The sequence below is a fragment of the Triturus cristatus genome, chromosome 3_2 (genome assembly GCF_964204655.1).
Source record: "Triturus cristatus chromosome 3_2, aTriCri1.1, whole genome shotgun sequence".
NCBI lineage: Eukaryota > Metazoa > Chordata > Amphibia > Caudata > Salamandridae > Triturus > Triturus cristatus.
In genome coordinates, this window is record NC_140584.1 from 74987218 (window position 1) to 75012835 (window position 25618).

The 25618-nt window shown below is 43.6% G+C and overlaps 1 protein-coding gene across 1 annotated transcript in view; it reads left to right on the top strand.

Annotated features, from left to right (window-relative positions):
• The window catches only part of CLMP (CXADR like cell adhesion molecule), a 260841-nt gene that overhangs the window by 153198 nt on the left and 82025 nt on the right, over positions 1–25618 (top strand). The gene's annotated exons all lie outside the window — the stretch shown is intronic.

A 25618-nucleotide genomic window follows, 5' to 3' on the forward strand; every position in this document is an offset into this window, starting at 1 on the left:
GGGGCAATACTTATTATGTAAAGGGGGGCCCAGAAGGGCCCCCCAGCCCCGGGGACCGCCACCCCCAGGGCTTCATTAAAGTATCTGTGGGAGCTCTCAGGCCCCCCAGCCCCGGGGACCGCCACCCCTCAGGGCTTTAAAAAATTATGTGCGGGGGGCTCAGAGGCCCCTCCCAGCCCCGGGGTCCGCCACCCCCAGGGCTTTCAGAAAATAATGACGGGGGGATCACGGCCCCCCCGCAGCCCCGGGGACCGCCATTCCCCGGGGCTCGATCTAATTTTGATTGCGGGGGCACATTGCCCCCCCGCAGCCCCGGGGATCGCCACCCCCCGGGGCTTTTAAGAAAAAAAAAAACCCTGTGTGGGTCGGCTCAAGCCCCCCCACATGCCCCGGGGACCGCCACCTCCCCGGGGCTCTAAATATTTAGATTGGGTGGGTCCGTCACGGGGACCACCACACCCCGGGGCTTTGAAAATGTGAGGAGGGGGGCCGCGCGGCCCCCCTCCTGGAGCCATTGACGGCCCTGGGGACCGCCACCCCCCAGGGCAGGCTCCTGCAGTGTCCCGGGGTGCCTACCCCGGGACACTATAGTTTGCAATGACAGGGCGTGAACCTCGCGGCTCCCATCCTCTCATTGCAAACTGCTTTGCTTCATTGAAGCGAGAGCAGGGAAACCTAATCTCGCTTCAATGAACCAAAGCAGATTGCTTTTCCACATGGGGAGCAGCATTTTAGGTGCTCCCCATGTGGAAAAGCAATGCCGGCTCCCGCAGGACGCAGGGAGCCGGCTGGGACCGTGGGGGGATTGGGGACCCCCCCACAGACCCAACGGAGAGGGCCAGCCCCGGGGGATGGGGTTCCCGGGGCCATAAGGGGCCCGGGAGGGAGGCCACGTGGCCCCTCTCCCCAACAGTTTAAAAATGAAAAAAAGAAAAAGGCCATGCCCCGGGGGATATATAATATATATATATATATACAGAGACAGGTATAGAGGAATGTGAGTGATAGCCTTAGACAAAGTGTGTATAGTAGCAATTGAAGGAGTGTGAGAGGAGCACTAAATCGAGCACAAATGAGAAAGGCAGCATGAGAGGAAGAGTGAATTTCCACTTCTTAAGTGGGTACGAGGGGTTTGGGGCAGTTTTGTTTTGTGGTTGGATCTTGATTGCCACTAGCTCCATCGAGGACATGAATCTCTCATCATTGGCCCCCATGGACAACAATGTGGAATGCACCTGGGAAAGTAAATCAGTTAATTTGAATTGCATTTCCGTGCTCTTTACAAAAGGTTGACCATTGGTATTTTTACAGCTGAATGCCATCAAGTCATTGGTGACATGCTGAGGCATGTTGAGGTAGAGTCCTTCAGGGCTACAGAACACTATGCAGTTAAGTTTAAAAAGTATATTCCAACCCAACAGATTGGCTGGAGGAGAAGGACTTAGTAAGGAAGCATGATTATCTGCTATGTGACCAAGGGGGTGGGGGACAGGGTTAGAATTGCTCTGGGGAACACGCTGGCTGAAATACCAGCTGTTTCAATGGGTTATGCAGAGGCAGATAATGAAGGAAACTCATAGGTTTTCTTAGGTTTCCTATATTTCAGAATAAGAGTTCTGTGTAAATTGGTTAAATTTGGGTGGGTCAGCAAGACCTGATAAATGTGAAACAGGATGGGGGCAATCTATTTTCCAATGTCCCAGTTGACCGCAGTCATAACATGATCCCCCACACACAGGGCTTCTCCTCTCCCTCTTTCATTGCCTCTTCCTACTCTTCCATCTCCCTCTTGGCTCCATCCTTTTACACTTCGCTTCATGTTCTGTAATTTCCAAGACATCAGTTTAGACCCAACTTTCTATTTCTTTCTCTCCTGCGAAGCCACATGGTGGTTGGTAATGGTTACTAATTCCTCTAGCTTCTTAGTTTGCCACCCAATAAATATTGCCATTCGCTGACTTCTCACATTCAGAACTATCCCTACACAAAGGCAGCACCTACAGCTTCTGGATAACATTGCTAGAGTGAGGGAAGGGTAAGACTCTCCTAACCAATCTATCTGCTGTCCTTTATAGGTTTTCTTGAGTAATGCTAGGACGGTGCTCAAGGGTATCTCTGACCCCAACTGGCAGAGAATGCACATTTTGTTTAGATCTATTCAGAGTCTGTGGCTTGCTTGACTATCCACATGCCTTTTTGTATTAAATACTACCACTCACTCTTAACCTAATCCCTCTATATCAAAGGTACCATGTTCAGGAAAGGACTTTTCTCAATCCTTTTTAGTGAATCCCACCCACTGTTTCAGATATTTACACGTGGCTTTATCATATGGTGATATATAGTGGGGGCAGTAGTCTGCTTTGATGAGGACTCATTGTGTTTAAATCTCTGATTCCCCATTGTTGTTTCTTAACCTAAACGCACATTGAAAAAGAGAAAAATGTTCTGCCAGCCTTGTGACCGCAGCTCATCCGTGAAAGGAGGGACGGAATGGAAAGGAAAAGCAGGGATAAGAGCTCCTGCATGTAAGATTTCACGCTCACCACATGGAGGGTGGGGGAAAAGTGTCATACACTCACATCCAAAGATCCTCTTGTAGTCGACCGACCTTCTATTGTGCACCCGGAAGGTCTGAGGAAGGAGCTGGGGCAGCTAGATCAGAGGGGCTCTTTTCAGCGGAGGCTCCTCTGCAATGGCGGAGGAGGGTCGTCCCACTGCCTGGCCCAGAGCCAGCAAATGCAAAATTAAATCTCTAGCATCATTTTATTTTTTGTTTGCCGCCTCTGAGCCTGCTTGTGCAGGGAGTGGGGGTGCATGGGAGGGGGTAAAAGGAGTGCTGGTGCACTCCCTACGTGCGCATATGTGTTTGTCCGGCTGTCTCAGGCCGAGCAAAACACACATGCGCACTTAGATATCTCCAGCCCGGCTGCTAGAGAAACCCCACAGACTCCCTGATCTTAGCGGAGTGTCTTTCCAGACAGCTCAGGCCAATCCCCGCATTGGGGATTGCATGGGAGTCTGTCCCTGGGGCTGTCGGACCAGGAAGAGGCCACCAGGAGCGACGTAGGAGGTGGCTGGCAGCTCCAGCAAGTTCTTTTTTTTATTATTGCTAACATGACCCCGCACGCTCCCCCACATTCTCCCCACCTGCCCCACCACCCTTTGTTTGTGATGGCTGCCACTGCCTCTTTTTCACCTAAATTCATCGGTAAAGAATACAATACAGTAAAATTTGTAACATTAGAGGGAGTGACAGGTGGCATTAAAGGCAGTGTGTATAGCAGTACTCTCAATTTCTCTATTCTAAGTGACCTAAAAATCCATTTAGACCGTGCTAAACATCTACAATCTTTTGCTATTGAGAATGTGCATTAGAACTGTCTCAATGTGTTCTATTTCCTAGTCCCTGAGCAGGGCATATGCTAGAAACTATTATCCCTAATTTAAATCATTTAACAGTTTCTACACTATTCCCTTTAGTATGAACCACTATTACGAAGTCCATTTTGAGGTATCTCTTAATAAGACAGGCACATAAACCGAGCCCACCTCTTAGCTGACAAGGAAATGATTAAAGATTAATTCTTCTCACTTTTCTAAGGACCTAAAGTCAACTCCTCAGATCTTACTGGGGTGGTCTCTGTAGATATCGATACTTTGAATAAATGGATTTTGCTAGTGGTTTTTAGATGTCATTTTCTTGAAAGATTTGTGTAATTTGAGTCAGGAGAAGTTTCACACATTTGAAGGATCTTTATAGGCCCTTCTAATATTTAATGTTTAACGAAAAACATTATTTTGCAATTACCCCTGAGGAGATTTCATTCACCCGACAGAAGTATTTGTAGCTCATAACTGTATACTCAGGTTCTGAGGGACACAAGGTAACCCCATTATATTTAATTGCATTGCCACAGTATAGCAACACTGACATGAGAAAACACTGTTAGCTGAACCAAAATTGTATGTACAAATTACTTTACACAGGGAAACAACTCTCACTATAATCATGAGGCCTCTTCAATGTGATTCAGCCTTTTTGCACACACTTTTAACCCCTTACATTCTGGTTTGGTGAAATAACTTTCTAAACAAATACACATGAAAATATGCCATGGCATAAACCATTTATGCAAATGTGCAAGCTACAACATGTTATTTATTACCACTTTTGCATTATGAATTAGAAGTGCACATGGGTGGAAGGGTAAGTGTGGTGTGAATCTACCACTATATTAATTCACCAGTATTTTTCCTTGCTATGCCCAGGAATGAATACTTGGGGGCAGATTTATAAGCCCCGTGCGCCACTTTTGCACCACCGATGCGTCACTTTTGTGACGCAGCGGCGGCGCAAAGCTAGCGCCATGCTGCCACAGATTTACAACGTGACGCATCTAGGGAGATGCGTCACGTTGTAAAGCCCTGCACCACATTAAACCTGCGTCAGGTTTAATGTATGCAGGGTGGGCGTTACATCGGAAAAAGCCTCGGAAAAGTGACGCAGTGAAATCTACAAGGTTTCACGCAGTCACTTTTCCGACGCTGGTGTGTCAAATCCTTACGCCTGCTTCAAGCAGGCGTAAGGCATGACGCACCATGTCAAGGATAGGGCAGGTTGGAACAGTGCTGGAGTTGCGTCGCGCTTGCGACACAACTTCAGCACTGCGCCAAACCTTTGTAAATGCGGCGCATCGGCTGTGGCGCAAGGGCAAACTTGAGTGACGCATCTTCCCTGGCGCATCCCTGCTGATTTGCAGGGATGCGCCAGGGAACGTAAATCTGCACCTGTATGTTTTACACACTATAACCAGGGCCAATGCATTAAAGTGATTTTGTTGCTGCAACATTTTCCATATAAATATGGGTTTACCGCACTTGCAACATAATCCATTTTCTGCTGAATAATCTTTTAGCAAAATAAGTGTTTTCTATCTCACATAGATAACAAGTTACTAAAAACAAGATGACTTGCTCCTGCACAGCAGAAGGTCCTTCTTAAAGGTTGTCTGGTCCTCTTTTAGTTGTGTATTTCTGTATTTGAGTGTTGAACTCAAATACAGTAACTCAACGAATAAGGTGAACGCTTATCCCAGACAGGGTTACCATGTGTAAAAATGACAAAATAATCCAGTAACACATTTACAAAATGTGCCACAGTATGCCCCATAATTTATCTTTTCTTGGGGGACAATTTAGCCAAGCCTGGTGCATAATTGGATCCTCCTCTGTTGTATAATTCCATTGGCTCTGCCAATGGCCCTGATTATGAGTGAGTCTTTGTTTTCCAACCTCTGCACAAACTCCCTTGACGCAGGGGACAGAATTCCTGATGTATTGAATATCTCACCCTTCGTTAAATTTGGGCAATATAGCAGGGTACACGTGTGCAGTATTTACTGTACTATGCAGATTTTGTTGCCCCAAGCCCCAACATCCTCATGTTATTCCCCAGAAACTCGTAATAGCTGCTATTTTCCACAACCCATAAATAACGTAACACGGTTATGAATATTTATCTGGTGCGATAAAAATCACCTGGATTCTGACGAACTCGGAATCACGGCCTAAATATCCAATTTACCATCGTTTTTCGTGATAATGAGTATTAAGCAAGATAACCTTTTTATATCAAGATATACAGTTGCCGACAAGCAGTACATTTCTAAATGTTACTTTGGCAGAGTAAATGAGGCCAGCCAGCCTAGGGCATTTAGACATTAGCTTAAGAGATATTGACACTGGCTTTTCCATTAGTTACTTACACCTCAGTGCCAGAGCCCTTTTTCCACATCTCAGTTTCCAGTTTGGGATTATCTGATGTTGCTCCCCCTGGCTCATTCATGCTCTCTTTTCTATCCTCTACGTTTGAAAGCTTGCTTGAGAGATGCATCAACCTTTTGCCATATTGTAGGGAGTGAGTGGCGAGGAGGGGTTGGGGGGGGGGGAGGTAATAGTACCAGTCTATCTCCTTCAGAGGGTCTTAAACTGCAGGTGGAAGCCCCAGGCCTGTCCAGACAAACATGGACGGACCGGAAGTAAAGGCAGCCATTGAGAACGTTTAGTAAAAGCTCAGCCTCGTGCATTTGAGGGTGCAGGGATAAAAAATATCTCCAGTTCGATTTAGGGGCCTTCCAGAGGAATATAACATCTTCCCACAGGGATATAACATTATTTTACATCAGGGTGCAAGCAACCATTTGGCAGCACAGTTTTCCACAACAGGACTTTCAGGTTATTCTGAAAAGAACCTCTTGAGATATTACACTGCTAAAGGGTCTGACCTGGTACCCAAGAGCATTATTTCTCCAGAGCTAAATCAAGCAGGGAATCCCTTCGGCTGTTCTCAGGGATGAATGGCCCGACGCCTTCCAGTTCCAAAGGCACCCGCTGTCCATTAGCCTAATGGTGGGGGTTTCATCTGTGGTTCATATCCCCAGTTCAGCCAAGCAGACTGTGGTTACAGGGTAACTGAGCCTGGGGACCATTTAATCAGTTCACACAGCGGGGATTACATTAAAACCAGTAGAGCTGTTTTCCATCCAGGGACACAACTCAGTGTTCCAGGTACCATAGCATTTTGCCAGCTGGTGCGCTCCCTACAGAATACCATTTTCGCCTTTGAGGAAGGAACAATGATGCTTTTCACTTAACGTCTATACAAAAAGGCAAGCACACAAAAATCTAAAGAATCATTGCCGAGTAGTTTTCTCCATGGTTCATGACTTATGCATTGTGGTTTGATAGTGTTGTGTAGTAGAAGATGTGGCGTGGTGTGTAATTCACAGACTTATAGCGACAGATCTGAAATTGAATCCCAGCTTCCTCACTCGATCAAGTAAGTGTTGTGATTTTTGACACATCATTTTATGTACTTCTGCCTCAGCTCCCTCGTGTGTCGTCGATACATTGAAAACCCGTGTAAGAGTAATCCAGTGTGTGCTGCACGGTAATATTTCACTTTCAGGTACTAGAAAGTATTGCCATCGTTTTAGTATAAACAGTATACACCGCTCTAGTTTTTTGTTTGTGTTTTTACAGCATTCGTTACTGACAGTCAGTCAGTCAGCTCTAGTGTGATGGGGATATTTAAGACAGTAAGAGGGTGAGGCTGAGAGGGGGGCTAAGGATCGAATGAGACGGATAAGGGGCTATCGCAGGTGCCTAGAGAAAGGAGGTCTGGCCTAAAAGATAGCTTTGAAGTGCAAGGGTTGTTTGCCACTGTTTTTCATCCAGGATATACAAAAAAAACATGCGAATGTTCCTCTGCACCTTCGTACTGTTTGTACTAAGTCTCAGGACAGATTCCACGATATGGAGCAGTTGGAGCCTCTGCGACTGTTACTACGGTCATGAAGTCAATCCTTTATTATTCGTGGAGTTTTACTGCCACCTGGCGGCTATTTCGTCAAGCTGCACTATTTAGTATCAGTTTTTGTGAAATTGAACACCTCATGTGAAACATGTATTTTTATACCTTGAACAATTCATGGGTTAACCTGATGTTATAGTTAGGTGTTGAAATAAGATTAGAAATAAAGTTTAAAACCAAACAGTCACTTTAGGTGGGTATGTTTTGGTGAACTAACTATATCTTGCGCCCCTTTAGTCACCGCTTATAGTGACCTCATATTTTAAATTACTCGTGATATGTTAAATACTGTTATTTATGACATTACTGATGACGTCTCAAATTACATCACTTATGACATCACCGAATTATTGTGCCAGCATGCTATGGAGTTTGTAGACTGGAAGTAATTCGGCAAGCTACACCTGTGCCCATTTCTAGCACCAAACAACTGATAATAGACTTAGCATTTGGCAATAGGCAGGACACATAACATACCTGTAAACTCACCCACATTTGGTGGATCTTAGCTGCTTTTTACCAGCATTCATCCACATAACAACAAAAAAGACCTCCATAGATTTTAATGCAGTCACTCACTTTCTACTCTTTGAACACCGTCCAAAAATTGTTTGTTCTCTATTCACCTGGGTGAAATTACCCCTTAAAGACTCCACATGACCTGGAATTTTGAATCCGTAAGTTGAAAGGTATGTATTAGCCAAAGACAAGACACCTTCAGCATGCCCTATGGACAACACTCTGTAGTTTTGTAAAATACACTACACACATTCTTGAAATGAGCAGACTGACAAACAACCTTAGAGCCAAGCTACATTCATTCATTCATTCATCCATCCATCCATTCATTCAAACCATATCCAAGTAGATCATTACTACATTCTACATTATTCAAACATGTGCAATTCCTCAAAATCTTCATTGACTTTCTAGAAATGAACATCCACACCAGATAAACTCCACTTTATATACAACTTGTCTATAACACTTTATAACAACTATTTATCATGGCACATGACCATACAACCACTGGTGGATAATCTATTCTGAACACAAAGTTTAGCTTTTCTGACAGATTTCTGGGAACAGGCTTTGGCTTTAAGCCACAACCTACTTTGAAACATACATCTGCAACCTGCACCAGGTGTCCTCAACTCACCTTGTTTAACATGGAATGCTGCTTTGCACCACATTTACATTGTTGCACATGGAATACTAATTGCACCTGAAACCTTAAGAGTAGGTAAACAGTGCACCCTATACCTTTCACTGTGCACAGTCACACGTGGCCACTTTCCTTTTAAAATTATGTATGGGTTAATGGATTAAGGTGAATAGCAGTATCATGGATTATGTCATCAGTGATGTAGCCAATTAGATCATTTGAAATGTCATTATTGATGCCAATCATGTAATTTAACATGTTATAAGTGAAGCTATAGTTATTTTACTAAACTATTACTCACAAATTTCAGTGTTTTTTATTTTTTTAAACATGAGATCATTTCTCATTTCAACTCCTAACTATAATGTAACTTCAACCTTTATATTTTTCACAGTGAATTTCTGTTTTTTTAAGTATGTTAAGATCTTATAACCATACCTTACCATAACATCATATTAACCTTGATTTTTTACCAGTGAATTTTTCATCATATTCTGAGTTGAGCATACACTCAACACTACATGAGAAGCCATTTGACATGTGCAGTGGGGGTTGTTTGCAGGCCCTGACCCCAACACCCTCGAGCAACCTGTGCCCAACCCCTACAGATTCCCAACCCTCCCGCTGTGCATGGTCTTGCACCTAACCACTACTGGCAGTCAACCCACTGGCAGTCAGGCTCTCCAGACAGGCCTTCTTCCCAAACCCTTGCAAGTGACTAACTGTGCTACTGAATCTGGCTTTCAGCCATGTGCTGCAGTGGGTTGTCTAGACAGGGCGTGCAACTGCCAACAGGCAGCCAAATTCCTCTGTGCACAGCTTCAGCTGTGAGCAGTGGAAGGTTTACCAAATGGCCTGATCTCTGGCCAGTCCTGCGCCCTACCCCCATAACTGTCCTGCATCCAACTCCCCCAGCAAATGGCTAACCTGCCTGCAGCACATGGCCTATTGCTTGCGCAATGACATTTGGCCACAGGATCTTGTCTATAACCATTGCCAATTCCTCAGAATTGACAACTCACATATTATCCCCATGTATATATCCCTTTAATGAATTTGGAAAAAAATACAAAAAAGAAGAGAACCGATATTTACTACATACAAATAAATATGAAAAGAAAACACATCTCAATAGACAGCCCAAGATACTACAGCCCCCAGAAACCTCTACAGTAGTAGTAATAATGGCACATGTTGTCATGTTAAACTATGCATCACAATGACAGCTAGTGCCAAGGCAGCAAGCAGAGTATTCTCTTTAAAACAGGATATGATTTCATACCGCCTGCTTACTACAGTGGAACGAGGGCTAAATAGCTTAATTTGACAGCACTCTTCCCATGACAAAGTAAGTGGGAGGCCAAGAATTGATTCATGTATGGATAGCATTCAGTTAAAAACCACCAAGATTTCAAAAGACTTTAAAATATCAGTGTGATGAATGAGTCTGAATACATGTGTAATTATTTATGAACAGGTCATCACAACCTCTACTATCCCTTTCGTTAATGGCCATGACACTGACAAAACAGAAGGTACTACAGAGACAGCCATTACCCAATGAAATGTGGTATGAGGGGCTCATTTACAACTAATTAAGTGTAATTACTTGTTTGCAATGAAGCTTAAGAGCTTTAAGGCTATTTGCAGGATGAATGTGTTTATTACAGCTAAGTATATAGGCAAGAAAAATGTCTCCCAGCCCCACGGTTCTTATATGTACCATAAAAAGAATGGAAACAGATGACCCGGTATGTGGCATGTCGTGTCATGTCGTACATATTTATGATCATCTACATGCAACACATAAAGGTTTTTATGCCTAAGGCACAATATATGTTCTGCTGTATCCATATGATTATCTGTATCTTGCACCGTAGACACAAAATAGTGATTACAGCAAAGGGCCCCCTCATCATGCCCACGAAGTGAATCTGAGCCTGTGTTAGAGTAAGTTGAGTGACTGAAAAAGTGCATGTGTGTTGTCTCATGTTTGATGTCATGTTGTAATTTACAGTGACCTCAAACACTGCATGTGCATTTGTGTTTGAACACATGATGGCGTACAACATTTTAAGCTCATTGTTTGGTAGCCCCTTCTTCAACCTTGTCATAGGTTTATCAGCTCACACTACTGACACAGGTTAGCGATCATTATGCCGCTACATCAGATGAATATATGAGAATGGATACTTTTTAGGTAGGGGTCTACCCAGCCCTAACGAAGGCTACTGGCACAATTAAGGGCCGAAACATGTTGACAACAGATGAATGAATGTGTGAAACATACATTTTGAAAGACATCCCATGATTTCTTTTTGTAACCATACCCATAGTACGCACTAATAAAAGAAACATCATTTAATTTTATCCTGAGGTACTTTTATTATACATGGATCCCTGAAATTATACAGCTCATATTTGTATTGAACTCCATCATACAGCTGAGTCTGTCCCAGTGCTAATTACCTACTAGGATGGAAGAAAGAAACAAATAATGTTTTTTATTTTTTTTATACCAATGAGGGTCCAATAACCATGTTCTGCTAAGTGTTGCCAACTTTTGTAAGATATTTAGTCTATGACCAGACTGTTCTACCTTTTAAAAAATATATATTTTGGATATTGCAGTTACAGTGGCTGGATCTGCAGTACCTAGCAAGGCTCCCATGTTGAACAGCAAGTCTAACTCTGTACTAGGGACAACATTTTTCAAAATTGTATTTTAACTTAACGGAAGGGTCCCTTTGGTATGCCCCTTTATAAGCCTTTCTTAAACTTTTTTTAAGAACTCAGATATCAAGACTTCGAGTCCTATAATGGCAGTCACGACATTTTCTCTAATATTGTGGCCATCAATTAGATTGACAGGTCCTGTGGAACCTTCTTGTGACCAGCGGTACTAAAAAGGTGAATGGGAGTGAATTCTCTCATAGGAAATCAGAAGTGACTATATTTTGAATTTTCTGGTACTGTGGGAGTACCAGAAATCCAACAGTAAATATATCTCTAACTTTAATGGAGTGTTAACACCTTCCTGCCCAACTCAAACCCCACTTTAAATGCTAATTTCTCAAAAAACAACTGAACGGATTACACCAATTCATAAAAACACACTTTCTAAATAAGGTTTTAAGTTTGTGCCACATTTGATCTAATTTTGTTCAGAGGTTGTTTTCTGTACCAGAGAGCAAAATTTCCTACAGGAATTAAAATAGAAAGTTACACTTTTTAGAAACCCACTTTTCTTGGGCCCAGCTTGAGAATCAGCACAAAATGTGCCATGATGTAACCAAAGAGATTGAACATTTTGTAATGTTTCATGCAGATTCGTCAAATGGCATCATGTGTGTGTGTGTATGTGTGTGTGTGTGCATGTGTGTATGTGTGTGTGTGTGTGTGCATCTATAACGCACACTGTGAGGACCGGCTTGGTCCTCATAGCGTGCATTAACCTTGACAGAACCAGACAAGCACTATCTTTGTGAGGACTGGTGCGTTATGTAAACCGGTTAGACTAGTGTGTTTAGGTACTTTTAAGTGAGAGTATCAAAAAACTAAAAGTGCAGTTAGACTTGCTTTGGTGTGCTTTATAACCTACCCTACTATCAAAGCACCCATAGAGTTAGAATAGTAATGTAACACTTCATTGCTGTCAATGGCCGGTCCTCATAAGCATAGGTATGTTATGGGGGGCGGGATACATATAGATATATATATAGTGAGAGAGAGAGAGGGAGAGAGAGAGAGTACAGATAACTCTACCAATGAGAGACTATGCATATAGAACTATTAAGGGATTTGAGTATTTTTTATGCTCATTTTAATTTGTTCTCTTAAATGCTGTGACTAATTGTTAGAAGTATTGAACGGTCATAAACATTGCAGTCGAGTTTGGATATGTTTTACTTATTTGTGAAGAAGGAGGTTTATGAAAACATAACACAAGCGGGGTAACATCATGTAGTGACATAACTTATAAGACAGTCAGAAAACTGCACTGCACAAGCCTGGGGATACTCAAGGAGAAGTGGGAGCTTTGTCTAAGGGCTGGGCTCTCAGAGGGTGATCTGGTGGAAATTTCGAGAAATTCACAAATTAAATTACTTTAATTAAATCACTTGCATCACACTTACCTCACAGCAGACCGACGCGATAAGATATTCGCTCAAACATAGAATACATGTCCTAGATTAGGTGAGTGCCTCTTTTTATCACATGGCACGTTCCTAGTTGGCCTTGCGCGCGTTTGGGTTTCAGTCACAGAACACAGGAGTAGGTGGACTCAAACAGCAAACCTATTCAAGACAAAAACATTCTTATCAGCACTAATGGCCAGTCCAAGGACGAATATATACCTTTAAATTGCGGATTTTATACTGCGATACATTCACAATGCAGTTGTTAAAACGACTTGCGCTAGATGGAGCGCTGCTCTTAGGAATAGTATGATTTACTATTCCAACACCAGTGTGTGCAACACTAGGGAAGGTGTTGGAATAGTAAATCATACTATTCCTTAGACTAGAGCGCCATCGAGTGCAAGTCTTGTAACGACTTGCGTTGTAATGGCACTGCATTGTAACAACGCGGTTGTTGTAACGATCATGTTGTGAATGTATCGCGCTGTAAAATCCGCGATCTAAAGGTAGTTTCCTGCCAAGGATAGAAACATAGAACTGTGGGTTTATGGACCAGCCCTCATGTCAGCCAAAAGAAGGGTTTCCTTTAATTGGAGGCTGCCTAGTTCGCCTCCTTGCAGGGCTGGAAACAAGAGTTACGTGAGAGGTCCAAGCGGGCGGACTCAATAAGTTGTGTACTTGGAACCCAAGCAGGCAGCACACCTACTGTACTTACCGGGGACGAGAAATTATTGAAGCTAGATCCCGAATCAGATGGCGGATTATGACAGAACATGCTGTCTAGTAATGCTACACAACTAGGGTGATAACCCGGGGACATCCCAGAAGGGTATGATCTCAGCTGTACCCAGATATGTTATGTTATATGAATTGTAGAGTGTGTCTAATCACCTGTGAGGGTGTCCAGGCACTGACATGAGACATGATGCGTGGACGAGAACAATCGCAACAGTTCCCATCACTCAGTCAAGTCTCCCCTGGTCATGAGGTGAGATAATGCCCTTTCCATCTCCAAGGTATGGAACGGTTTTTCTTTCATTATTGATTCCCTTTTCCCTATGGCTGTTACCATTTATTAAGCATTTATGCACAATGGATGCTCAAACATGGCCAGGGATGCATGAAAATGATATGTTTGCATTATTGCTGTAACAAATTTAAAATCAAAAACTAATAAAGACATGTCACAAAAGGAGGATAAGAAAACAGCAGAGATGACCTATTGAGGAGGAAGCAGGTTTTTATCTTGAGCTGGCGCTGTAATAGGAGTTGAAAAAGAGCTGCAGGGTCGAGTCTTTCAATCTGAGAGTTCATTTTTTAAAACCTTTTTACTGATTGGGTAGGGAAATTTCATGACTGGTGTTCACTACTATCACGATGGAGCTGTGAAAACTGTAGGGAATGGTCATAGTGAGCTCACTGCACCTAAGGACCAATCATAGATTTCCACCATTTCACCTACATTTACCACACGAGAGTCGATTCCAAAACGGCAATGTAAACAGTTCGAGGGGAAATGTCAATTTCTGTTCATTGTACATCTCAATTCGGTTTTCAAGAAACAGTCTATGCTCACTATGCCCCTGTCTTAGAAGAGTGCTACCATACATGACCTGTCATGCATTGTAAACAAACAAAAAAATCTTTCCAGCAAAAAAAAGGACTAAACCCCAAATTCTTCTTTTTTTTGGCTATGAAAAATCAACCCTTCTCTTCCTATCTCAGACACATACTACGTCATAGGTGCATCGCTAACTCAGTGGTCTTAAGCTGTCCCAGGTAAGGGTTGGGAGCTCATCCTGCCCCACAATTTCTCTTTGTAATCTGGTACTTGGGGTATTGCATCTGTAATGGGAAAACCTTAAACTGCAAGTGCCAAGATGTTAGCAACAAACCAAGACTGTATTAACTACAAGCACCTCAAAAGGGGCAGCTTGGCATCAGTATGCCCATTGCTTTTGTTTCTCGCTCTTTAGACTGCTGACAAGTGCCTGGTTCTGAAAGAGGCGAGTGTGGTGCAGGGTTGTGCAGTGCCTAAATTGAGCCAATGGTGACGGTGCTCAGCACCGTCACTTACTCTACAACGGCGCTTTTCACGAGCACCAGTTAGTGGTAGGCACTGGGAGAGTGAGTGATTTGGATTGAACCTAGTCCCCCTGCTCCAAAGTTGGAAGCTCTGGCCATTATGCCACATCCTGTCCCCACTTTCATGGGGGCATATTTACAAGGAGGCGATAATAAATTATCACCGCTTTAGCGGCCGTTCGGCCAAAGAGCGGCGATAATTTTAACGCTATATTAGCAAGGTCACTCTAACGCGTGAAACCTTGCTTTAGCGTGGGGATTTCTAATGCCCAGCTTTGCATCTCTAATGAGATGCAAAGTGGGCGTTCCTGACCTGACATGATAGGAGAAATGTCGCTAAGCGACATTTCTCCTATCATCAAGCCCCACGCTATGAAGCATAGCGTCAGGAAAAGTAGCGATAACACCTGTTATCGCTACTTTCCTTACGCCTGCTTCAGGACTGACTTAGCCATGATATCCTATGGAAGGTGGATATCATGGCTAAGTTTGTGAGTCCATATCAACAAGGTAACGTGAGATTATCGCTGGGTTTCCAGCGATAATCTCACGTTAGCCAGTTAGCATGAGGATTTTTATCGCTATTGAGATAAGCGTTGCTAATAGCACGCTATCTCAGCGATAAAAATCCGCGCTAGCCGGCGATAATTATCCTAGCGCTAAGTGCGCTTTGCGATAATTATCGCCGGTTGTTGTAAATATGCCCCTGTGTTAGTAGTTGCTTTGGTTTTAGGCAACGCTAACAGGTTAAATGGGCTGGTGCAAGCTGCCTCGTGACGAAAGCCCTGGCACTTATTATTATGTTTTTTTTTACAAATTAACCATTGGGGTGATGGCGTACCTTACCAGCACAGCAGAGTGTCTGCTGGCCAACAAGCCATGCAAGAAACAAGGATGCGCCAGCGCCGCTGGCAGTGTTTGCTGGCCAGCCAGGCATTTTCAGGGGACGCCGAGAATCTGACCCCCCCCCCCCCCCTCCCCCGGCCTTGCAAGCCTTCGCGAGTACCTGGTCCACCACCACCACGCTGTTCGTTTGTCCCAAGTCTTTGGTGTGTCTTACTCCTGGGCACTTACAGCCTGATGTTTCAAAGGGCGCTTTCTATTCTGTGTCTATGGGATAATGTGTTAGTCCCGTTCAGATGGTGGTCTGTGGAGTGTAATGCGCCTGTGCACGTAGACGTGGTATACCTGACCAGCAAGTGTTTCACGTTCAGACACAGAGAGCTTGGATTAGACGTATTATCTGTTCACTTGGTTTCAGCCTCTCAACTGCGCAAAGAGCGTCTTGTTTTCTCTTGTGCAACAAACGTACTCTTTACACTTCATATGGAAGCAAACTTTGGGCGCCTAAATGCGTTTCATAATTTGCAATGTCTTGGCGAATACAGGTTTCAGGCTGCCGGCTATACCCTGGCCTCTAAATGTCCTGTCACATGAGCCCGGATATCTGGTTACACACGCGCCTCTCACCTGGGAGATGGGAAACCTATCGCCTTCTCTCAGCGTCAGCAGGTGACTCGAGTGACTGCTTCTTGATGTCCGTCTACCTTGCTGTATCTGCTTTTCAGACTTTCTATGCTGCTCTCTGGATCCCTCCTGCACCCCTTTAAACACGTGTATTTGTAGAAAGACCCTTCATGCCTTGGGGCATCTTGGTGCTGAACAACAAATCTTTATTGCTACTCAACTCAGTGGTACTCATTTTATTAGCCCTGGAAGGATGAAACACCGATTACACCTTGGGATTTAAACCTGGGGGCGAACACAGATCCCAGGAGTGGACGCTTCGCTCTTCAATCTGGCTCTGTTGAGGTTGGATCACTCCTCTAGAACCAGAGTGTCAGCTGCAGATTATCACAGCGGCTCATTCAATCACCCATGTCATGTGTCTGACTGTCCTACAACCAGCGCCCCTCTCATATCAAGCCCATGCTTCAGGTGGGGGCTCTGGGGGTAAGGCCAAGACTAGGAGGTCCCCAGAGGTAGATCTGGTATTTATGGAAGCCAACACCCTGGAGCTTGGAACTCATCCGGTGCAATAAGTGCCATAGGTTGTCCATTACTGCACCTTACATTACAGGGGCCTTTTAACCTGTTAAATCCTGGCTGATCTGACCTACCGCATTGTATACAGGGTGTGTGCTCTTCATAGCAGCAGATAATTAGCGGATGTATTTATGTCTGCACAACGCATAATTCCTACCCCTTCACAAGCAGGCTTTGTGCAGGGTGGGAATTTCCTCGCACAGTCATCATCAAGGCCATTAATGCACAATAAGTTGGCCTCCCACCCAGCGTTACTAACTGCTCTGTTATGAGGTCTACAGATAGTGTTAGTAAACTATTTTTCTGACTTTTACATTTTGCATGGACAATTGATCAATACATCTGCAAAGTAAGCAGCAGATGATGGCATATGAGGCACATCTATAATTAAACAGAAAAAGTAGGAGATGAAATTGTTTCATTTCAGTGGCCCTGGTTATTGCTCAGATAGATGCTATTGCAAATAGCTAGGATTTTAGCGTTACAAAAGAAGTACAAACACAATGACTTCCGAAATGAGCATTTTCAGCATCGGAGAGAGGGACAGACTGCAATCCCCAGAGTACCCTGGGAGAAGAGGAGGCGGGGAGGGCATTGCAGCACCGGTCGGGCTCTTGAAGAGGCCCCTGTCTCTCTGGTAAGTAGCATGGACGCACCATTGGTGCGCCCTGGCGCATGCCCGGCCAAGAGCGGGCCCGTCATTGCCCAGAGGAGGCCGTGCTGGGCCTACTGTCTTACACCTGAGTTCTTGTAGCTCCACTGAGGACCAGTTGTGGGTACCTCATAAGTTCATCTGCATCTCTTCTCTTCTTTGCATTTACTACTTTCTTCTTCATTTTGTTGTTGAAATACCCTGCCACACCCTGTTAACCCTTCTCAGGAAGGCCTTTAAGTGCGTATCGGACCTCATGGGTGCTGTGTAATCAGCTTCCATAATGGTAAATTGGAAAGCACCAGAAATAACCAAAGCTCCAGTTAACCCCCCCAAAACAAGGAAACCTGTTGGTGCTGGTTCTGACGTGAATGTGAATGCTGGTAGGACCTTCACATTGGACGATATTGATCACTTAGTTGAGGAGGTTGAGACAATTTTCCCCCCCTCCAAAAAAAAAGCTAACTCCAGATACAAAATCAGTCAAGCAAAAGTGCCCGAACTGTTCAAGTGACAGAAAAGTAACAGTATAAAAAATGGTGTCTACAACAGTGAGGGCGGATTGCATGAAACTGCTCTGGGGACATCAATTGCCTCTGAAGTTCTGGCTTCTGAAGACGAAGTCGAAGTTGGAACTAAGACGGCTTCCCCATCAGTGATTCACTACCAACGTCCAATTGTTTGCTGCTGTCTCCCAAAATCAACATTCTTCCCAATATCCTATGCTGCAATAGGTACCCTCCTTTAGCTGCCACTGAGGTCATTCCTCAGATTCCCCCGCGATTCCGGATCAGCCTTTAGCTCCAGCTAACGGAATTTATTGACTCAAGTGCTATTATCTGTCCCACATCTGTAAGCACTGGTGATCCATTCTTGGTACATCATAAGCTGGATGAACTGTTGTGCCTAATTTCAAATTTAACTGAAAGATTTGATTTGCTTACAAACATGTTAAACAATATTACTGTCAATTGTTTCTGCAAATGTACCTGCAGGTGGGAGAACGTGATTGCGCAGGACGAGTGTCCATCCCTCAGAATCCTCACTGGTGGCAAGTCCACTAGCCCCTTGACATCGGCGCAGGTATGTCCGTATACCCAGGGCATAAATGTATGCAACTTCTAGCCAAGTGATGCCCTCATGTACTAAGCCCTCACTGAGCCTGAATTTCTAGGGAACAGTCCCATGCACACATCTGCATTTGGTCAATCACAATCCTTCTATGATCAATGTTAGGCCAATAGACCACCTCAGCAGTCAGAGACCCTCTGCTGCTCATTCCATCGACCGGTTCTTTGTTGGGGCAAGAGCAGCCCATGCTATTAAGCAATCAGACCGATACCGCCCATCCTTCCTGGGGCAATTGCCACACTCAGACTGGTTTTAATTCTGGAAGGGGGGTCTATTTGACTCTGGTACCCAAACTCACCTCTGGCGTATTTGAAGATACTGAGTCCCTGAACAATAAAGTCACGCATTGACTGAAGAACAACCGTAAATGTTTATCCATAGTAAGACCTGATATTGAGTACACCAGATATTGCAGTATGGGTTCTGCAAGCTCTGATTATATTCTTGTGTCCTAAACAATAAAATGCTGGTTGAAGACCTCAACAATTTCGAACTTGACACTTCTCATTTTGCCGGGTCTTCCAACTCTGAAATCAGGCTAAGACTCTACCCTTCGACCACCCACGGCAATCCTAACAATCTGAGGCTCCTTTCAGAACCCAGCCTAACTGCAAAGGGAAACCTTGCAGGATTGGGAGCATTGAGCCTAAATTCAGTCGATTGACTGGGGCAGTTGGCTTGTTCATCCTTGATGGTTGACTATGTTTGGAGTAATATTGCAGCTCAAGCTGGTATAATTGGCAACAATAGAAGTGATAACACAATGTCTCCAGGGAGGTTGACTGTACTTAGAACAGGGTGTCCTGGTCTGGCACCAACTGAGCAATTGGCTTCTGTAGCTCCATCTAAAGTCTTGTGTGGTATGCATGCTGGGTTTTTCATTATATGCTGGAATTTGGCAGGGATTACATCGAAATAACTTGATACTGAATGGATTTTTTATATAGGTGATCATGATATATGTATGTTCCAAGAAACTTGGGCAGTGAATAAGGTGTTTATTAATGGCTTTACATCTTATAGTGCGGATGCCAAGCCAGCAGAGAAATTTGGATGGGTCGCTGGTGGGTTGTTAATTGTAATCAAAAACAATGTTCTGTGCATCTCTGATGGTTGATTTTCCTGATTTATTAGGGATTATCATCAAATTTCCCTCAGGTTTGAATGTTGTACTATTTAGGGGTAGATTACGATGTGTTAGGAAATGGCTACGACTGTCAGACAGAGCCGTTCCTAACGCATAGTAGTCAGACGGTTGGATTCCTTTTCGACTGACCCATTATGATGGAGAGCCCGTCCGCTAGTCAGAATGATTTCAGTAATCCCAAGGTGGCTCATTCCGCCTGAGGGATTACAATGTCAGACTCCAACATCCTTTCTGTGCCGGCCTTTCTGACACAGAAAGGCTGTCGGAAGTCGACTTTGGAGGCCCCCAGCAAGGCCACCATGGGTGCATGGCCTCCAGTTGGAGGCCGAGGGAGCACCTATGGTGCCCCCTGTTGATCCCTGCACCCAAGGTGCCTGCCATGGGGTGCAGGGATGAACTGCACCTCTTCGTTTCACAATAAGAACATGCATTCCGATCGGAATGTATGCTCCTATTGTAAAGAATAGGAGTGTGACCGAACGGTGTTAGGTCGCATCCTAATTGGTCGGCCGGGGCCGCCGGCAGGAGGTCGGTCGGTCCCAGTACCGAAATGATGTCAGGTGGACTTAAGTCTGCCTGACATCGTAATTAAGCCCTGAATGTTTATGTGAAGTCAGCGCCTGCTAACCATGATTCACCTGTTTTGGTCCGTTTTGATGAGCTCATTGAATTGCATCAATAACATTCAAAGGTAATAGTGGCAGGAGATTTCAATGTATCATTTGACCTTTCACTTTACATCAATGCGCTAGTAGAACAGGAGGGCGAACAATGGAATAAACCCCAATTAGCTGGTAAACCCCAGCATCCATTTTCCAACATATCCCTCCAGTTGGCATCATTGACTGTTGGGCGGGGCCTAAGAGCTTGTATCGGATGCACTCCATCTGATTTTGAAAGGGCTTCCACTTTTAAAAGAGACACCTATACAAGCTTCATTGATTATGTCCTCTTAGGTGTAAGACTGTGGCCACTGCTTGATGATATGAAAAGTGAATGTTATCTGTATAGTGGCCATAACTCTCTGATTACAACCTTATCTGGTGATGCTTTCAGAGGGGTTTTGACTACCAGTCACAGCGTGGAAGCAGCACCTATCCTAGCGAATAATCACAAGAGAGTCACCTGGCCACAAGTACTGTCTGATAAACTATATTACGAGATATATTATTGATATATGGACTCTCTGGCTGACTTTGAACGTCTCTCTGATGTAGAAATTCCTATTTTATTAATGTACCGCTTTTTAATAAACTAAGAGGTCTCCTACATAAAAAAGTTGACCATAAGAAATATCTTTTGCAAAGCAAAAGTCATGCTTCAATTCTGAATGTAAATTAGCCAAATGATTGTTAATTGATGGCTGTCAAAAGGTGTCTATTTCCTGAGATTGCAGAGGCCAGGCAAAACTATAAAATGGAATTCGCAAGAGCCAGGAGTGACTGGCCGATAAAAACTGGCAAGACTTATTACACGCTGTCATACTGAATGATAACAGATCTTTCTGACTTATACTATCCCAAGGTAGAACAGACAGCGCTAGCACCGACCATCACTATATACAGCCCGACAGGTGGGTCACTCATTTCTCAACACTGTATGCTCATGCTGAGTATGACGAACCATCCCCATGATTAAGGTCATTAACTCTCCCCAGGGTTATACAAAATGCAGATGTGCTGGAGGACAGTGTAATATATTTTAGCCTAGCGGATACCTTAACTGCTATAAGTCATCTCAAATCCGCAAAAGCTCCCTGTCCTGACAAAATACCTGGTGATTTCTTTAAATAATAGCCCTAAGTGTTGATTAGCGACATCAATCTCCTGTCGAATGACATCGCGGCTCCTGGAGAAATTCCTGAGTTGGAGAGGAGCTGAGATAAACCCCATCTATAAGAAGGGTGATGCCGGTAGTCCATCTAACTACAGGCCCATCAGCCTAATTGACAATTTACAGAAGGTTTTTGCTACAAAGGCCCTTGACATGTTGCTAAACTGGATAGATGAGCATTGCAAATTGTCCCTGCTCCAAGCAAATACTAGTACCTCTGATCAGGTGTTTAGATTTCCCTTCTGTAATGGAAGTATGAGTTGCTGAAAAACAAAGATTGTATGTAGCCTTCATTGATTTACGAGCTGCATTTGATCTTGTTCCGCTGTGGAAACTATGGAGAGTTTTAGGCGAGACTGTAGTTCCTGGGAACCTGATTAATCTTATTACCAAATTGCATGAAAGGACCTATGCCCAAGTTCGTTGGGGCAGCCAAGGCGAACTGACCGATCGCATTCCTGTCTTATGCGGTGTACATCAGGGGTGCGTCCTGGCCCCCACTTTGTTTACATTGTATATCAATGATGCAGTAAATGAAGTATGGCCTGCAAGAATGACTCACCCGCCTTGAATGGTAAAAAAATGTCAATACTTCTTTTTGCGGATGACTCTCTTCTCATATCCAAAACCCCAGTGGGCCTTCAGAATTTAATTGATTTGTTTGTTGGGTTTTGCAATAGTAGACGCCTTGAGCTAAATGTATAAAAAATTAAGCGCATGGTGTTTGGGACTGGAGCAGTAAGGAACTGCACTGCGAGGGCAGGCAATGGAATCCTGGAAAGGGTCCAATGTTTTGATTATCTAGGGGTCAAACTAACTAATAAGTTCAAGTGGGAACCCCGAACTAAACATAAGCTTTTTGTTAGTACAACACAGATCGAAAGCAACCCGTTCCCACTCAATTTCCACTGCTCTTGAAGTGTATCGTGCAAAGGCTCAAAGCACTGCTCTCTGTGGAGCTGAAATATAGGGCTATGCTGATCTCAAGAAACTATCTATAGCTGAGAACAACTTTTCTAGATCCCTTATTTCTGTTCCGGTTACCACCCCCATTTTTCCCCTTTTCTTCGATGTAGGAATCAATAGAATTTCTGATGTGGTGCAACTGAAGCCCTTAACTAATTGGATACGTTTGTGGTCCATTCCAGAGCTGATTGACTAGACGGATTCTTTAAGGGAATTGCTGAGCATGACTAACGCTCTGAAAGTTTGCATTAAGTTGGTTCACAAAGTTAGGCCTAATTATATTATGGGTTGATCCTGGGAGTATCTGAAAGATTGAGGATGTTGGTCTAAAAAAACTTTATTGGGCATTTGTTTGTGAACAATACATGAAGAATGGGGAAAACAGGGATTGAACAAATAAGTTCTTTGAGATCAATCCTCATTTTGGCCCGTTCTTAAATATCATTCCACCTCCACTGGCCAAGAGCTTGTATGTCTGTTTCAGATTGGGTAGTTTACCTCTGAAAACACTCACAAACAGATGGAGTAGAAGAGAGTCCACTGATTTGTGTCCAGCTTATGGATTGGCTCCTGTGTCATAGGAACATATTTTGTTCTTCTTCCCGGTGTACCATGGTCTTCGCGGCAAGTGGATATGTCCAGTGTTCTTGAACCTTTGGATCTCTCGATATTTGGTTTCCCTGAGAATTCTGAAAACAGACATTTTAGGCCTAATTGTATCTGCTGTGAGTCGTGTCCTGCTAAATGTCTGGCACAAGGGAAGTAAGTTCACACTATATTTATTTTAGCAACAGTGATTGCTAAATAATTACAACTAATTAAGGGGTCGATTAGGTTGTAGGGTGGATCGCCACCACCCGTATAGCGGTGGCGATCCGCCCCACATCCTTCCCCACCCGCCACCCATTTCCCCCGCCATATTAGTATGGCGGGGGGACCCCGGCGGACGGAAAGACCATCCGCCAGTTTTCCGCCGGTCACACAGGTGACCGGGCGGAAAAGGGGCCTGATATGGTGGCGGTATCTGCTAGACACTGCCATCCATATTAGGAAGGCAGCGGGGAGCAGCCTTTCCATGGCGGCGTTGCTGCCATGGAAAGGCATGCGGAATGTGCTTACGGGGGCCCGTTGAGGGCCCCCAGGGTATTGGGGGGGTGAGGGGTGCACATGGGGGTACCTATGGTACCCCCCTACATTGTCATTAGCAAGGTGGCAGGCACTACGCGGTGCCTGTCACCTTGTGCATGACAATGCACACAGTGCATTCCCAGCATTGTTGCGGGTGGTGCTGTGAGCACCGCCCGCCACAATGCTGGGACTGGAGGATGCCACCGCTATGGTGGCGGTGGCATCCTAATTGCAGGTGCGGGACCGCCGCACCACTGGCGGCTGGTCCCAGCACCGCTAGGGTGGCGGGCGGACTATAGTCGGCCCGCCATCCTAATCGGCCCCTTAGTATTTGTCCAGCAACATGTCTTTTGTTCGTGCAATAGATATGCCTTTTCTTGGCTTCTCATAGCTCATGCACTTTATGAATTTGTACTGTAATGTTCAACTACTTTGGCATAGGACATATTATTTGCCCTCTTATGACTTTGCACTTTATCTAGTTGTTAGATTTGCATGATTAATTTAGACATATTTTGCACCGATTTTAATAATGTGATGATAAGAGTTAATACTATTCTTAGCTTTTGCAGGCGTGTTGCACATATGACGATATAGCGGTTGTTGTTAACTAAATATTACAGAGCATTTCATGGACATTTGAACAAGAAGTTATGTGTGTGCTTCATTGGTCTGTGATTTCTTTTAATCCTTTAACATTTGCTTTTACATAAAGCGCTTGAGGTGGTACAATCACTTGCCTGATTTCAAACCTTAATGTTCACCCAAAATATGTTTTTGTCGCTGTGATCATGAAGTATTATTGTTACTGTATGTTTTTATGGTTTCGATAACCGAATAAAGTGAATTGACTGAGTGACTTTAGAAACCATTGTGGGATATTTAACAGTTATATTCAATTTATGTCATTTTAAAGGCAACAACCCCATTCTGATATTTGTTTGATAATTGACTATGGTATATTATTTTTATTAATTCAAGTCACTATTGGTTTGATTACTAGTATGTGTAATAAAATATATATAGGACAAATTGTTATAAGACTTTCTGTCAACGAATGATGTGCTTTAGTCTTTATCATACAACTCGAGCAATCCCTCGTATCATTTCCCTCTCCGAAATGCAAACGGTTACTCCATAGTTTTAATATCCCATCTCCATTCCATATAGGCTTGATCGTCCTATTGCAGCACAATTCCTCAGTTCTTACTTACGCTGTTCAAAGACACAACACCTCAGGTCCTGAAAAGTTTTAACTATGGTTAAATCATAACAAAATATAATATGAGCTCTTTTTCCAAACATCTTTTGTCATTCTAAAGATGTTCCATTCTAGCGATATTAAGGAATCCTTGTGCATAATATAAAAAATGGGTGCAATCATTGTTTACCACATTTTGTGGCTAGTGAGACAACATGTGTGTGAGGGACACTAGTATCTAATAACAAAATCAATCGAAATCAGTCATGCAACCTGTCCTATTCAGTTTTGGTAGATTTCTTTCAAATTCTCTTTGGGATTAAAAATGTACGTAAATAAGGACAATTGTATTCCTTATTAAGTGCACTGTAGTTAGCGCCAGAATCTATTTCTTTAATCCAATATTATGTATGCAATAAGTAAAGTACACAAAAAACAGCGGGCCAATTCACAGAACTTATCTGAGATAAAATCCTAAACTTACTACTTTTGGTATTCACAGAAGGCATTTAGTAGTAGTAAAGTTAGGACTCCACACATTACTACTACTAAATGCATTTTCTGAATACTGAAAGTCGTAAAGTTAGGATTTTGTCTCAGTTTAGTAGTAGTAAAGTTAGGAGTCCTAACTTTACTACTACTAAATGCCTTTTGTGAACCCCAAAAGTAGTAAGTTTATGATTTTATCACAGATTAGTTCTGTGAATCGGCCCGGCGTGTGTAGTTTAAAAGATTGCATGTAGAATA